The following is a 16,332-nucleotide window of genomic DNA, read 5'->3' as shown; positions in this document are numbered from 1 at the left end:
TTATTTCTTTTATACATATCTGATTGGAACACAGGCCAATAAAATGTGAACTGGACAAACAGAAGAAAGAGGTGCTTTAATTTGTTTGTACAACTATGAAAAACTAGAAGTGTTTCTGCTCAAGGAACATGAATGGCAAAATTCAGATAGAAGACTTTGTTTAAAATATCTATAAGGAAATAAGAGAATAGGCTGTTATTTTTTCTGTCTGAATAACTGGAGGTACCATAAATAACCAGGCAGAAAATTCACCTCCCCTTCTCTGTGATGTTTCAGCTTCTCTGAGAAATAAAGGTTCAAATGTATCAGATTTGGTACCCAAAGTTGCCAATCTTTTGTGCTGGCTTGCATCAACAGTTTAAAAGTGAGGAAAACAAGTAAATCTCAGATCAAATATTGATCCATTGCTCTGTCCAGCTGATGCTGAACTCAGAAACATGTACATCAAAATGCTCTGCTTCTGAGGGTCCTCTGGGATATTTATGTTGCAGATAATCAGGAGTTCTGTTTCATTAGGGTTTTGTTGCTGCGGACTAGAATAGAGAGTCAGGGAAGAGAAGGGGGAAGGAGGGAGATTTCATGCCTATAAAAGCGCAATTGAATATCTGACTAAAGCTCATTTAAAGGCTTCCAGTAAGAAACTGTGACCAAGGCTTAAAACACACTAAAGAAGCAGCTTCATCTTGAACTTAGGGAGCAGCTGTGCTCTCATTCCCCTTCCCCCAACACAGGAAACAGACCTAGAAACAAAAATAAGACAGGAATGCTCCTGTGCAAGCTAATGTTGTTGGCTTCTTCAACATCCACTATCCTTGTGCCAAAAAAAATGAAACCCAGGAGCATTTAACACTTCAAAGGATAGTGGGACACTGCTTTAAACATAGAATTTTCTACCAAAGACAGATATTCTTTCATTTTGTAAACAAGCTGCAAGAATGTTACCATAAATGCATGTCAAGACAGATTTCATTTATATCCTGTACTACTTATGCACAAATACACTACTGCATATTACACTTTTACCTATTAATGCTGCAGCTATGTTATCTCCCATCAGAAAAAAAAATGCAGTTGAACCTTTTGATATTTTCCAAAGCATTCTATTACAACATGCAGTTTGAAAGCTTAATGCTACAGAGAAATGTTTGACAAAGAAGTTCTCTCCTTATTAAGCAATGATACGTAATTATATGTTCAAGGAGAATGTGAATAACATCTTGCCAAAGGAACATACAGCCACATATGCTACTCACAGTATTTCCAACTACAAATTATAGTTATGCTTTCACTTGTGTTATTAAGAACTTGGCCTTTGTTCAATGTATTTGATTTTTCCGAACAAAGGTAAAGAGAATGGAAAGAAAGTGAGTGGTAGCTACATTCTCTGTCTAACTTTAGAAAAAAAAGAACAACCAACAACTTTATCTAATTTTGATGAGTACAAATCATCTCCGTGGCTTGCTCTGCTTCACTCACCACAAACAACTCATGTTTTCAACACTTAATTTAATATTTTGCAGGCTAATGGAAACTTTACATAATGCATTCCCGCTCATAAGGCTAAAATGTCAACACAAATGGGATTGAGATCTTGATATGGAGAGAAAGCAAATGTTATCTTTTCAAAATCTTCAGCCTAACAAACATGATGTGGAGGATGGGATGAGCACTGATACAAAAATAAAAAGGAGGGCAAAATCATCTTACTTATTTTAGAAGAGTGTCTTTATCTCTTCCTCAGCACGGCACTCCCAGCCATACCTCCCTCAACAGTGTTTAACATTTGATTAAAATAGTTTCTTAACCCCTCCTCAGTCTACTAGTGTCCTCTCTGTGGTAGGACGTGAAAAACAGACTGAAAAACAACCGTTGATGTGACCGTTAACAGTTATATTTCACTTTCACTTAAAATCTAGTAAGTATTGTCAGATTAGTCCTCACTCACAACAAATTCCAACTCCTGTGGTTTCCTTTCATTTTTTTTTTTTTTTAAAAAAGGGTATGTTTGATCTTTTCTTTATGCATTGAGAGTTCAGGGCCATGCAGCAGTCATGCCTTCAGCACCTGTTAATAATTTCTCAGTAGAATGGATAGAGCAAAAATAGGTGAAGGGAGGTTTTCAAGTTTTAACCACTCCATCCATATATCTCAGCCCATCCAACCACACAGTGCAGTCCCTCCCTTAAAGCACCACTTCTTTACAGCTATTCCCAGCAAGAGGAAATGACTTGCTGTGGGTGCAAAGTAGTGTAAATACTTTTTCAATTTTATGGGATTTCATTCTAAATACATGTAAATAAATCTGAGCACAGTGAGAAAACAAAAGCAAGTACTGGTCACACTGTGGACATGTCAGTCCAGGAAAGATGATCATCATAGACAGTGAGCTTAATCCTGAACAACTAATTTTTCTCTTGAGCACTCTTCCAGTTACCAATATAATCTCTTGCCTCCAGAATAAAAGCTTGGCAAATTTTTTTGATAGAAATTCTGCATGCTTTCAGAATGCTTAGTATACCTGAAATGGAACAAAAACAGTGGCTCAGCTGTACACTCTAAAGTCATTTCACAAGTCCTTTCTCCCTGTTTTCCATAAAGTCATATTCATGTCTATTAGATTTTCTGTAACCACTGCTAAGAATAAGCAACTCATTACTACAGAAGTGTTTTATAATCTAAGGCAATGTGGTTCAAACAACTTGATACTTGCTGACTTACCGCAAGGGGATAGGTAAATGGACTAAGCTTTAAACAGGTTACAACTGAATAAAAAAAAAAAAATCAAAAATGACAGCACCTCTAGCACAATAGCTCCACCTACACAGGTGGTACTAGGTTACCACAGTTTTTTCACACTGTAATCACCACTGGAGAATAAGCTTCTTTATGCCTGGAAAACAATATCGAGAACAGATCGTAACAAACTCTGACTTGACTGTCGAGAGTGGATGTTCCAAAATGCCTGAAACCGCACTCAAAGCAGGCTTTCTATCAAGTCCCATGTAAAGGAACACCTAGGTACTTTTTTATTTTCTTCTGGTTTGCATTGTTACAGGATATATGTTTAGCCTGATCTGCGAGATACTATGCTCTACAGGTCTAGTAACAAAAATAACAGGAGTTCCATAGCTAAAGAACAGGATAGGATAGGATAGGATAGGATAGGATATAGGATAGGATAGGATATAGGATAGGATAGGATATAGAATAGGATATAGGATAGGATAGGATATAGGATAGGATAGGATATAGAATAGGATATAGGATAGGATAGGATATAGGATAGGATAGGATATAGAATAGGATAGGATATAGGATAGGATAGGATAGGATATAGGATAGGATAGGATAGGATATAGGATAGGAGATAGGATAGGATAGGATAAAGATAGATAGGATAATTTCAGTCAGAAGGGACCTACAACTGACTAGTCCAACTACCTCACCAATATAGGGCCGACCAAAAGTTAAAGCATACTGTAAGGGCCCTGTTCGAATGCCTCTCTAACACTGTCAGGCTTAGAGTGTCAGCCACCACTCTAGGAAGCCTGTTCCAGTGTTTGACCACCCTCTTGGTAAAGAAATGTTTCCTGATGTCCAGTATAAATCTTCCCTGGTGCAGCTCTGAGACATTCCCATGTGTCCTCCCACTGAATTCCCAAGAGAAGAGATCAGCACTGCCCTCTCCACTTCCTCTCCTCAGGAAGGTGTAGAGGAATGAGGTCACCCCTCAGCCTCCTTCTCTCCAAGGAGCAGACAAGCCCAAAGTCCTCAGTTGCTCCTCACAGGACATGCTTTCTAGCCCTTTTCACCACATTTGTTTTCCTCCTCTGGACACATTCAAGGACCTTGCATACAGTGCTCAAGGTGAGGCTACACCAAGACTGAATACAGCAGGATAATCACCTCTTTGAGCAGCTGGTGGTGCTCTTTGATGTGCTACTGGATGCAGCTTTCCCTCTTAGGACCAACCTGGATGAGAACCATACCACAACTAATTTCAAAAAAATGTACCTATTGATAATAGGTAGGCATTCTGTTATATATAAACTGTATTTTGAAATGCCAGCTGGGCCATAATCGAAAATAATCAAAATTAAAATGTAAAGAAAATCCATATTCCTATTGCAAGCTAGCATGAAAATGCGGTCTAAAAATAAAGCAGTCTTTTATGTATTGCACATCACACCCCAATACCTCAAAGAATTTATACATGCTTTTGTACATAGCTTAGTAGCAGAAAGTCCTCATGCAAGAGTTACAGAAGTTAACTACATAAGAAGTCTTAATTATCAGCATAAATTCTCTTGTTGCTTGAGAAACAATAAATTTCTACAATGATTCTGCAATTCTGTAGACATTCAGAACTATGCTAAGCTTCTGTAACAATAAACCCACTTGATAAATAGATTTCAAAACATCATATTGTAAACAGAAGGCTTTAAACTTACAGCTTACAAAGCTGCTCAATACCTCCGGCATGTGGTACATGCTCATTTTCAACCATCTAAAAATATCACATTTGTAAAAATCTAATCTCTGGAAACATGACTAGTTGGGTTTAAAATAGTCAGTTCGCTGATGGATTTATAACTTTATCTGCATTTCATAATTACACTCAAAAGCATATTTTAAAAAGAGTGAGTTCATGCCCCTTCTGCAAATAGGCATTTGAATTAAGTTCATACCAGACTGCAGCCCACATAATGAATAAATATGTTGTTCTATAAGCAGCAGAACTAAAGGAATCTGGGTTTTGACACTTTCATACTCCATGTCTTCTGAAGAGCCTCACAAACTTCTGCTGTTACGCAGATGATTACAGCACGTCCCGCCCAGCCGGTCAGTGTTTCCATACCTGACTGGGAAGCTGGTTGCTGCCCCATGGAATGAAGGAAGTTACGCTCTTCCCATTTTGTGAGGGTCTGGCATGACTTTTGTCTCCTTCACCCCCATAGCCACTAATCCTTGCAACACCTGTAGGAATCCCCTATCTTTGAGCACATTAACACTGCCATATGTGGCTGTTGTTGTTTAACACAGCCGGGTGTTCTATTCTGGGAGGGATGGACAGACAGACAATGCCAAATTGCACAACAGGATAAGGTTCTTCACCCAGAGCATGGTTGGGCACTGGAACAGGCTCCCCAAAGGAAATGGTCACAGCACTAAGCCTGGCAGAGGAGGCATGTGGACACTGCCCTTAGTCCTACGGTTTAGTTTTAGGTAGTCCTGTGAGGAGCAGGGAGTTAGACTTGATGATCTTTATGGGCTCCTTCCAACTTGAGATATTCTATGATTTTATGAATGCAAACTATAGATTTTGTTTCTTAGGAAAACCTCAATAATGTTTAGACATATGACGCTCACCAACTCAAAATCCCCAAGCTCATTCGTGCTACCCAAGGAAAGCTTCTGGACTGACCTGCCATTTAGTTTTCACCATACAAACTCTGGCTTCTGCTGGCAAGTGCTTAAATCAGACAGAACTCACTCTAGCTATAGCTGTCAATGTGTCCATGGTATACAAACTGATTATTTTGGTTTCCTTTTCTTCTCAACCTTTTCATACTCTTACATTCAGGCAGTGCACTGAAATGGTTACACTTGTCAGCAGAGCAAAACACCTACGGAACATAACACTGCACAGCACCGCAGCCAGTCCAGCCACTTCACAAGGGAAAAGCATAGTGCTTTACATGCACTTCCTAGTTACACAAAAGTCCATGCTCGTATTCCACTCTGAACAGCTCTATTTTTAATAGACAACTGGATTTTAAAAGGCAGTAATACTGAGATTTTAATCTATTCTTAAATAGGATGAATCCATAAAAATATTAGTTATTTGAACCAAACTGTGCTGGTGACTAATATGCCTGTTCCTCGATCTATCTTAACTTTGAAATTACAAAAATATACAGTAAATGAAACTCCGGATGATGATATTTAGCTGTCTTGAAATTTCCTTTATGTTCTGCCAACTTCAATTCTGATTTGGACTAGAATGATCACTAGTAAACAATAATCTGGCATGCACTCATTAGCAGAAAAACAAACGATATATTTTTAAAAGTACAATATACCAGATAAATTTCCATTTCACAGTAGAAGACTTCAGCTTCCAGTCCAATGTACTGTCTTTATTTTGTTGCTGATTGCACAAGTGGCAATGAAATACTCTATTACAAATTAGGCTTTTAGCTCTAAAGTCTCTTATTTAGCTATTGCTGTTTCTTCTCTCGCTTTTCCCCCATTTTAAGAGATACCATTAGTGTGAGACCTTCTCAATTTCAAACAAGTGGGGTACAACAGTGTCACAGGTTAAATCAACTGTAATTCTTATGCTTGCTTTTATGGATTTGAAAATGATTTTTTTAAAATTATTTTTGACTCAAAGACTGAAAGTATATTTTAAATATGTACACGTAATAAAGGATGAGCAAAGTATGATTGTTTTAAAGCTTATGCTCCCTTTAGCTTCTAATTAATAGTATCTTTGTTATTTTAGGAGCCTCATGGGTATTTAGAGGGCTAAAGTGCAATAAAACCAAGGTACATAAATGAAACCTATTAAGGTTGTCTTAGTCAATAAAATCTAATTGCATCAAACAATAGCCACAGCCGATAGACAGCCCCTGCCAGTGTGCAGAAGAGGAAGAGGAGGAGGAGTAGATGGAGGAGGAGGAGGAGGGCATGTCCTGCAGCCCCTACCACCCAGGAAAAGCTGTCATGCATCCCTCTTCCCCAATTCCTGCCTCCTCCAACCCTACCCTCCTGCAGGGAGCACCCCAGCCCTCTTCGCCCACTACCAAAAAGCAATCCGACAGCAATACTTTAACAGCCATATGGCTGTGCCAGGCAAATTTGGCCTTACTGCTTCATACTGTTGCTGCTAACCTCCTCCCCCTCCCTGGCTTCCCATAACATCTGACAGATGCATGTTCTCCTGGGAGAGCAACGGCGGCTCCCTCAAATGTGTCACACTGTCCCAGAAGATGCTTTACCCTGAGCAGGTGAGACTTGTGTGCAGCAACACACACGAGGAGCTGGCCATGGCAATGTCTGCAATGCCCAGCAGCCTCTGGCACTGGGGACACACGGCATGCACAGCCCCACAGCTCTGGAAAATATGGTGAACCATGCATTTTACGAAAAACATCCACGTTGCTTCTCAAAATGGCTGGGTAAACGAAGCCTAGTGCCTACCTTAGACAGAAAGTCTTTGAAAAATAGTGTGTTTAATACAAGAGGAGAAAAGCATCCCAAATATTTATAAACCACTCAAACTCTGCCTATACACTGTCTGGGAACTCTATGAGTTCCCTTTAACCTACATTATGAACCAGACTGCATATTTACAACTGTTTCCTTCATCTGACTAAACCTTCAGCTGCGATTCCCACACCTATCTTTTCATTCTACCCTTTGAATACCACTATAATTTATTCAATTCCTTTGGTGACAGGCCTCCTTCATCTCAGAAGGGAGCATTAACTTCTCTAAGGATTGTAACAGGAGGAAACTAACCATGACTAGACAATGTTTGAAATATACACTTCTTGCTTTTAGTTGCAGAATGAGTCTGCATTGCTGGTGGATATAAAATTCAGATAGGAGATATGGAGATAACTTGAAAGAAATTTTCAAAGCACAATTCTACATAGGTATGCCTCGAGCAATTATCAGAGTTGCTAACTTTCTCATTACTAAATGCTGTGTTATTTACATAGAAGCCTCACAGACTTGTTCTTCCTTAAGAGCACTGAGGGCAGCAGTCAAATATTCCTCTGCCCAGTCTTTGCTGAGAGGGAGCTGGAGGTACACAAAGATGAATCAGAAGGCCTAGCAAGTAGGTGTTCACTGCCCACCCATTGAAAGCTCTTAGTTACTGGGTACTGTTTTTAAAATCTACAAAGTAGAAGAAAGATGGATTTTAAAACATTTCTAGTCCAGACAGGAAATTCTTAGAAATTATAAACTAGTAATTAGGGTCAAGTCCTAAACAACACACATTAAGCTTTCCCCACACAAGTGCTGCTGTTTACTCCTGTGAAACTATTGTGTATACAACTAAGCACAGACATAAATATTGAATACCTACAGCCACATCCTATATGAAGGAAATTTCTAGCCTACAATAAAGACACATTTTTCACAGAAATATTAAGTATATAAATACTTACATTTGTAAGACATCTTGCTTTTGGGGTTTTTTTTAGTCACACTCTTTAAAACTCAGACATATTCATAGAACCATAGAATGGTTTGGGTTGGAAGACACCTTAAAGATCATCTAGTTCCAACCTCCCTGCCATGGGCAGGGACACCTTCCACTAAACAAGGTTGCTCAGAGCCCCATCCAACCTGGCCTTGAACACTTCGATTCATCAAAATGCAGCTAACAGCACTTTGGTTTTAATGTTAAGGGAGAAATGGCTTTATTAAGTTAACTTTTACACTGAAGTAAGTTCAAGGAGGAAGAAGACATATTTGTAACTAGCAAAAAGATTAGTTCTAAACACAGCTCCTTTTTAAATCAGTGTCAACCTGTACAGTACTGGCAATCATAAAACAGCTAAAATGGTCTGCAAACTATTACAGAAACAACTGGAATAATGGCATACATGTCTACATCAGGGAGCCTGATAGACAACATCAAAATTTTGGCCTAATTTTGATCTTATATCACCAGGCGTAATCAGCTCCTTTATATAAATACTCTTTTTATTATCAGCATTTTAATTAAATTGCTTACAATTATAATGACAAAATTACAGTTTTTTAAAATAAGAAAAAATTATTTACTGGAAAATAAAGCATATCTTTCTAGCAGCCAAAAAAAATGGATATGATCTAAAAATTGCATTGCTTAAGAAAAGTGAGACAATTCTTTGATTTAAAAGACTTGAAAACAATAATATGTTATTTCCCTTCTCCCCAAACATACACCTAAGTGTACCAGAAGAACCACAAATAGCAATTGTTCCTATGAGAATGTTTTTCATGAAAAGTTCACTTTACCTCCCACACACATCAAGTTGACAATTGAGAATCAATTCAAAATGTAAGCACCTATGTCCTAAGACAACCCCCAGTGCTCAGTTAACAAATCTGTCATCTGCTTAATTTTGGTTTGGTGAGGGATGCTGGGGGTTGTATTTTGTTTGTTTTGTTTTGTGCTCTTCTGGTTTACTTTCATAGGGCTTTTTTTTACGGATTCATCAACACAACAATTTGTAGCAATTTATAACACTTGCAGAACCAATTTCCACTTCCAGAAAAGCCGATGCTTAGTTAAAGGCTGACAACTGGTGCTGTGTAAATGGTTACCTTCCAAGGGATCATAGCCTTTTTAAAGCTGTTCTGCTACCAGCTTCAACCAGACCTACCACCAGTAAGTATCAGGGAAAAGATCAAACCTAGGGGAAAGCTGGCATGAGTGCCTCTCTCCAATAAAACTGCACCATATCAACACTGTTGTTTGCTTCTCTCTCTCTCTTGTTCCCCCCCTCTAAAGGGAACATAAAATCTAATATGCAAAGCAAGACCTGCAGATCAAAACACAATTTATTTCTCACCAGCGTGATGTGGCACACACGAACACCTCACCCAACACCACTTCTCACAGGAAGCAGGCTAGCCGAGAACAGGCTTTGAAACTATCAGGTTCAAAAACTGTGAAACCAATGGTGAGAGAAACCTTTTTGAAACAATTGCAAAAGACCAATGAGGCCAGCTAGGTGAGGGTTCCTCCTGCAAGGATCAGCTCATGCTCCTTTTCTCTAGGTTATTATCCTCTACTTATGAGAGGTCTCTTGAAACAGTAGCTTACCATCTTTCACATATTCTGGGAAGGTGGGGTTTCTCCTTATTTGAATACAGTTAGATGCTGGTACAACTAAGCAAAATGCAGGTGTTACTGATCGGCTGAGGTTGAAGAAACAAATTAAGTACTAAACTGGCCTCTTTACATCACAAGCTGCATATGCCTCTGTGACACTGTTCACTGGGGCTTTTTACTGCATCAGCCAGACTCGTAACTAAGATTTCTAAGAAATTTTGTGAATCAAAAAATAAGTACTAAATAATAATTCTAAAGAAAGTTATTAAGTAGCATCTGTAATGTTGAACAATTAACCCAACTGTTTTGCTAAGTCAACAATGCCATTTTCTTATATTGATTTTGGCTGTCAAAGACTTGTTACTAGCAAAAAAAAGATGACAACCACAATTTCAAAAGTATATCTGAATTTTCATTTCATAGTTTCTGTGGCTCGAAATTAATTGACAATATTTAACCAGCCTACAGTATGGTCCATGCAGGCTGATATTCTCAACCTAAACAAAAAAAGAAATGAGAAGTCCAAGCTACTATTTTACAGTTCCTAAACTCTTCTGTAGACAGGAACAGTACATCCCAGTTTGTTCTTCTCGTCAAATTTCTTTTAATAAATATCTTCTACTAAGCTCTCAACCAACTTGACAATATTTCTAAGCTACAAAGAAAGAAACAAACCTCCAAGCGAGTGCAATTTGCATGTAATTCTTATATAGTACGGTTCATCACATGATACTAGTAATTTCTAGATATTTATACATATAATTAATATGTAAATCTGTCTAATTTTAAGAAGCATTTGAGGTTTGGGTTTTTTTGCATTAGGCCACTATACCTCATATCCTTGTTTCTTTAGTGTTTCTGCTTGTGTAAAGAAGAACAAGATTCCCAGTTCCTACTATTTCAACCAAAAAACAAGTTTTCATGTTAAGTTAGGAAATATTTGTAATAAATAGTAAACTAAATCACTACTACAATAATAATACATTTTCCCACTACATCAAATGTTACATTAAATAAAACTAAGCACATATGGCAGAAAAACTTGCTACCAATTTACAACAGAGACCCTCTAACATCAATATAAACCATACACCACCTGGACAGACACTCATATATTAAATGTGAGAAGCTGCTGCTGAGGATCAGGGCCAAATTTTGCCCTTTCAAGAAACATACAGAGATGGGGAAAAAAACCCACGCATCTATATGCAGACTTGTAGGAGTCACTTGGTAGGATCTTTTTCTTTAAGGCTTAAGGGAGACCTCATCGTCTCTACAACTCCCTGAAAGGAGGTTGTAGCCAGGTGGGCATCGGTCTCTTCTCCTAGGCAACCAGCAGTAGGACAAGATGGCACGGTCTTAAGCTGTGCCAGGGGAGGTTTAGGTTGGATATTAGGAAGATAGTTTTTACAGAGAGAGTAATCAGACACTGGAATAGGCTGCCCAAGGAAGTGGTGGATTCACCATCCCTGGAGGTTTTTAAGATGAGACTGGATGAGGCACTTAGTGTCATGGTCTAGTAACCACGGTGGTGTTGGATCAAGGGTTGGACTTGATGATCTCTGAGGTCTTTTCCAAACTGGTTGATTCTATGATTTTTTTTAAACAGCGCTTTATTTATCTTTGGGAAAAAAGAGGGAGGTGACCTTCTATTGTCAGAATCTTATGATGCGCTCCTGTATTAAGGCTAATTATTTATCCAGGCACTAAGCAGCCACCAATTCCTGATTTCAACTGTGGCTGTACCTACCCAGGGCTTCTGAAAAACAAGCCTCTTATTTAGCTATCTATATTCAAAAACGTTGGCTTCTAAAGCACCCAGCTAGTACACACTCTAGAGACACAAATTATTAACAACATAATCAGCATGAGCCATAGCCAGTATACAAACAGTCTTGAGTGTGTGTCATAAAAGTACAGCGATAATGAGGTGCAGGTAACGTTCGTGTTTACTTCCATTTAGGTTTAACTCAACAGTCTGATCTCGCCTGACAGCAGCCCCAAACAACCTCTGGCTTTAGATCCAGGTCACTACAGGAGGAGTGCAGTACTTTTGTCCTAAAAATGTAGTCAAGAGAGATATTACCATGTTTGTCCAGGTTGCTGGTGGTCTAGCTGAAGAAGCCTACAGCTTTTCCAAAAGCAGTTTAATGCCTCGAAATGCAGATTGGATGGCAGCCACAGCTATGCAGGAAAGTTTCAAGCAATTAGCTGCCCTTGGAAAAAAACCCAACTGTATAGTCTGAATTACCTTTTGCACTGCATGTGCTAGAATGGTCTTAAGACTGAGGGTAACAGCTGTTATCTCAGTGGGACTGTCTTTTTTTGTGTGTGCCATAATTCTATGGTAATATTTCTGGAGCGCAACAAATTTTGGTCAGAAAGGAGAAACAACAAGAAGCTGAGTCATGTCAAGTCCCAGTGACAAAGTTGCTGGAGTGATAAAATGGAATTAATGCACCACTTGGAATAAACTAATAATGTCATATATAGCATATAGCTTTAAGAAATCCAAGAAAGCAAGCTTCAGGGAAGGAAATCACATGTACACAAATACTGATAACAAATAATAATAAACAGAAGGTCTGTTCATTACATTAGGCAGAACCTAGAAGAAATCATTATTCATCTGCCTGCCTGCTCAGTCTGTATTTTAGTGCACGCTGCAGGAAATAATTTCCAATACTGACAAAAAAAAAAAAAAAAGAAAAAAAGACATGGAGGTGGATGGCTTTGTGTATCTGATTTCATCAGAACTCTGAAACACAAGTGCTGGAAACCAGAATGATAAATGAAGGACTACAAACCAGATTAAACCCATTACAAAATCAATGAAAAAAAATGCATGTATATACACACATTACATGGAAATTAGAAAGAGAGACTCATCATAAGCTCCTTGAGCCAAAGGTTATCATGCTGAAAACAGAAAATCTAGTTAGCAAAAATATTTTGATTATGCAACTTTCCCTTTGGAATAAGCTAGCAAGAAGGAGTCAAATTTTCTTTTAGATTGCCTTTTATAGGCAATTCTTGAAGAAAGTATAGCACTATTCATAACTTTCAGTATTTCTAAAAATGTCATATTCTAATTACAAAGTGCTGTTAATCTATTATTCTTATGCATACACACAAAACGCTAAAATATGGTTTATTACATTTCAATCTAAGAGATTAACACATTGCCATTTATTTTTATTGGCAGTGTGCCCAAATACCCCAGATCTGCAAGACTGATAGTGAAAAGGAAAATATTTCTGGCCTCAAAGCAAGCAGATCTATGGTTGCTTGGAATGCGTAAACAGCCAGAGCCTGTTTTACTTCCCACCCTCACTCTCACCATACACACCTCCTCTACCTAACCCCTCCTAACATTAGCAAGCAGTGCTGCTCTCAAGCAGAGGAGAAAACAGAAGTGTAGTAACACCAAATAACAAAATTCTTGACATTTTAAGATGCAAGAATTTGGATTTACTGAAATGCGATGTTGCCATATAAATTGTTAGACTCTAAAAGCAAAACAAGTACTGCACAAGACCCCCCTCCCAAAAAAAGAAAAGAAAAATCAGTTCAGCAGGCTTCCTACGTGACAGACCTGATAAACACAAACTAAGGGAATCCAAATGCTCCTCTATAGATTATTCTTTGTGCAATTAAAGATCAGCCAAATCTGTGTTCTGTCAGAGAAAATACCCTTCACAGCCCTACGTGAGAGAAGGGATATTTTCATAAATATCTACGAAACGCCAAAATTTAATGTTGGTATAAATTACCTTCTGTGAAAACACAGATTATTACTTGCATAATGATATTCACACCCACAAAGCAGTAAGTCATAAAAATAGATATCATCACATCCTTAAGAAGTTTACAGTACAGTTAGACCAGGGATCTTTTAATTCTTTACATTTGTGGGCCAATAAAGATATCTTGTACAGCGAATTTGAACTGAAATACAACAGGTTTCCTGTTTTTTTTAACCCCCAGATCTCTATAAAAACAGACCTAGCTGCTTGCAAACCATGGTTTGAAACTACAGAATTAGAGAACTGGTGAATATTATTGTTGTTATTTACCTAGTAGTTTTAGTCTTCAAAACCAAATCAAACAAAAGTGTACCCAAAAAAAAAGGGGGGTGGCAATTAAAAAAGCTGAGCAAATGGCTGTATACGATAGGAAGCTCATAAAACCCCAGAGAATAAAAAGAGAAAACTTGCAGAAAAAAAATAAATGTAGTATAGTATAGAGTCAAACACTGAAAGGAAGTTTCACAATGTTGTTTACAAATAACAACTCCTACTTTTCCTTCTATTAATTTTACCGGTTCTATGAACACGTTTAGCTAACATTCAAAAGAACACATCCATAGACTAATGAGGGTAAAATGATGGCTCAAAGGAGACACAAGCAAATGGTCTGTCAGCAGACTATTTGCAAACAGTTGAAATCAATAATAAATTCAACCTAACCAAATGCAATGCATACTAACAGAAGTTAAAACACTGAGGCAACTGGCAAATACATAAATGATGTTTCAGGCCACAGGGCATACTTTCTCACATACGTTAGCACGTTAAACAGGCTGGCAAGATATTTGCTCCACTTAAGACACCAGAAAAATAACCATATGTATTTCCAGAGACAAAAATAACAATTAAGACAATGCTAATAGCATAAACAGTTATATATTTAAGACAACTATCTGTAGGAGGTTTGAGTCATCAAATGAAAAAAAGTTAGAAAATTTATTTTTAAGGTTAGAAAAATAAATGCAATGATCCTTCTGTGTAGTTTTCCTTATCTACTGCAGACAAACAGAGCAAGCACCCCAGAGAAAAACAGTACATTAAAATAAAATACACACACCACATCACCAGTACACAGACATACCCATTCTAGGGGTCTTTTGCATTTAGGAGCAGGGTAATCTTCGTATTTTTTTCTTTAGCCAGCATCTGCTGTGAAGGATGAAGTGTTACACTATGCACTGTCAGGCTTCTGCTTTCCAGCAAAGCCTCCCTGGTGTCAACCAAGGCAGCTGCAGGACCCCTACCCACAGAAGGCTTTGCTTAGCTGGCATTAACCAGTTGGCTGAGGAAGGTTTGGCGCTGCTGTCTGTGCAAAATAACGAGAGCCAAACTGCTGAGATCCATGGCAGAACAGACTAGAGGAAGCACAGCTCCAGCCTGCAGCCAGCACAAGGTGCAGTCAGTGTACCTGGGCCGGGGACACCTGTTGCTGTGTGGGAGCACTGGTGCACACTCTCAACAGAGGGCATGGCCTCTGTAACCCCTACGCAAAAGACAACCATCAGGTGCCACATCTGAGATGCTGGGCTTCTTATGTGGTACGTCACAGCTGGCAGAACAGTTTTGAGACTATCCATGATCTAGACAGGCAACACTGAGATCATCTCACCGCTGCCTGCCAGTCCCTTACGGGTGGTTGCTGCTAGTGTTTGTCAGACCTTCTAATGTGGCCTTCCCCGAAAAACTAAGGACACTTGACTGAAAAAGGTCATAGGCTCCAACCATCCAACTAAGCTGGTTGCTTTTCAATGTATGTGTTTGCAACCTTAAAATTGCTAAGCTTTACACTTTATACTGCGAAATAGGAAGCCCAGTAAATTTCAACACAGCCGACACAGCTCCTTGCACGCTGTAAAGAAACCGGGCTCTAAATCTCAACTAAATGTTTCTCAGCTACAGAAACTTCCAAGAACACTGTGAGGATTCACATAAGAACGGTAATCAAGATAGACTTTGGAAGTTATGCCATACAAAATATACTACTTATGTGGGTAGGGGAAATGAGAGGGACACCATGATCTCTGTTTTATTACAAGAACACTGACTGACAGACTAAACCTAAAAGTACATCATCCATTGCTTTAAATATGGCTCAGAAATGTTTGGTTAATCAGTCAAGAATCTGTGCTGCCATCATATAAGGCCTGATCCTAGAAGTCTCCTGCACAAGCCAAATATATTTTTGCAACATCAGGCCATAGCTATAACAGGATTTGTTGAATGTTCAGAACGCAAACGGATCATCAACTCCGTCCTTGCTGAAGTTACACAGGTATCGTGGAGTTGTCAGAAAGAACAACTATGGCACACAGAAAATATCCATTAAAATTAAACCTCTAAAAGTTCACTGGAAATCCCAATAGATTTTTTAATGGATGAGGGAGGTAATAAAAAAAAGTTTAAAAGTAATTACAAAAAGGTTGAGAAAAACCATAAAGTCTTGTTCTGAGGCAGTCTAATACACTAAACTCAACTCTAGCCAGGAAACTAACTTACAGATTAACAGAAGATTAACATATTAAAGCAATCATTACTTCTAATTCTAAACTGAACACTGAAAGGGAGATAAAACTGTTTTTTTCCTAGTTTTCCTTTTATACTCTGCTACCCTAATTGATAAACTGATGAAAAATAGGATTATACTTTAGTAAGTAGAACTTTACATTCACATTTTAACAAACT

At 38.4% G+C, this 16,332-nt stretch overlaps 1 protein-coding gene across 3 annotated transcripts in view; it reads right to left on the bottom strand.

Moving 5' to 3' along the window:
• The window catches only part of TBL1X (transducin beta like 1X-linked), a 198,166-nt gene that overhangs the window by 172,118 nt on the left and 9,716 nt on the right, over positions 1-16,332 (bottom strand). Inside the window, exon 1 of one of the 3 annotated variants that reach the window (XM_017812275.1) lies at positions 1,708-1,824. The exons of the other annotated variants lie outside the window; for them this stretch is intronic. The gene's annotated coding sequence lies outside the window, so the exon portion shown is untranslated. Of the gene's footprint in view, positions 1-1,707; positions 1,825-16,332 lie in introns of those variants that run through there. 3 annotated transcript variants of the gene reach the window in all.

Source organism: Lepidothrix coronata, unplaced genomic scaffold (genome assembly GCF_001604755.1).
Source record: "Lepidothrix coronata isolate B3197 unplaced genomic scaffold, Lepidothrix_coronata-1.0 Scaffold35, whole genome shotgun sequence".
Taxonomy (NCBI): domain Eukaryota; kingdom Metazoa; phylum Chordata; class Aves; order Passeriformes; family Pipridae; genus Lepidothrix; species Lepidothrix coronata.
Note: the sequence above shows the minus strand (reverse complement) of the source record. Positions and strands in the feature narration are given on the sequence as shown.